The sequence below is a fragment of the Rhinatrema bivittatum genome, chromosome 7 (genome assembly GCF_901001135.1).
Source record: "Rhinatrema bivittatum chromosome 7, aRhiBiv1.1, whole genome shotgun sequence".
Taxonomy (NCBI): Eukaryota; Metazoa; Chordata; class Amphibia; order Gymnophiona; family Rhinatrematidae; genus Rhinatrema; species Rhinatrema bivittatum.
In genome coordinates this window covers 141,314,636-141,315,588 of record NC_042621.1, presented here as the reverse complement: position 1 = coordinate 141,315,588, position 953 = coordinate 141,314,636, and the positions used below count along the sequence as shown (strand labels likewise).

The 953-nt window shown below is 38.6% G+C and overlaps 1 non-coding gene across 1 annotated transcript; it reads left to right on the top strand.

Moving 5' to 3' along the window:
• Positions 1-661: 661 nt before the first annotated feature.
• TRNAT-UGU lies at positions 662-734 on the top strand. Its single transcript has one exon. It is a non-coding gene; the product is annotated as a tRNA-Thr (tRNA).
• The last annotated feature ends 219 nt before the right edge of the window (positions 735-953 follow it).

Below are 953 nucleotides of genomic sequence, written 5' to 3'. Positions count from 1 at the left end.
CAACAGCAGCAGCTTTCATTACCATCTCTGACAGGAAAAAGATAAAAGGCCCCTATTCATTACATAATAAGTAACAAACAATTTACAGTGTGAAAGGAATACTGTAAGAAAAGAAATGACAAGATGCAACTAGACTTTGATGAAACAGAAAAGGGAAGATGCGGAAGTGAGGGGCTATCTGTTACCATCTCCATAAAGCTCCTGGCAATAAGCAGCAATCAGATTACATTTTAAGTGCTCTCTTAGCTAAAACTAATTCAAAAGCAATTCATTTACAGAAAACATTAAACTGACTGTATGAAAATGAAACTTGATTTGTGGTAAACCCAGTGGATCTTTTCTGCCTGCAGCAATGCTAATGGTCTTATATCTATAATGATCTTGTCTTTTGTAACCCTAGTAATACTGCATTTTGTGTCTGTGGTAGCCCTTGTGCTTTCTGTCTGGTGACCCTAGTATACTGTGTCATAGGTAGCAATATCAAACTTTTTTATCTAAGTAAAAGTGTGGTTACCCATATAAATACAAGTTTGAAAGTTCCCCCCTTGCCCCTATATAAGGATAAAAGCATGTGCACCACTTTTACCTGCAGGAGAACGTGAGCAGTTAGGTGGAGGGAGGTAACATGCACATGCTGACTGCATTTTCAAATCCCATGATAGGCTCTGTAGCTCAGTGGTTAGAGCACTGGTCTTGTAAACCAGGGGTCATGAGTTCAATTCTCATCAGAGCCTTCAACAAAGCATAAGCAATTCCAAAAAATAAAAGGCATGTTTTTTTTCAGGACACCGTGCCCCAACCTAATACCACCCGCAACATGCAAATGCATGGTTGGCCAACCTTTTGAGCTCAGTGTGTCAAAATTCATAAAAAACCGAGCAGAACTCGGGTGATGTGTCACTTCTAGAAAAATCCATAATTGTGATATTTGTAGCTCTAATTAATAACAAAAA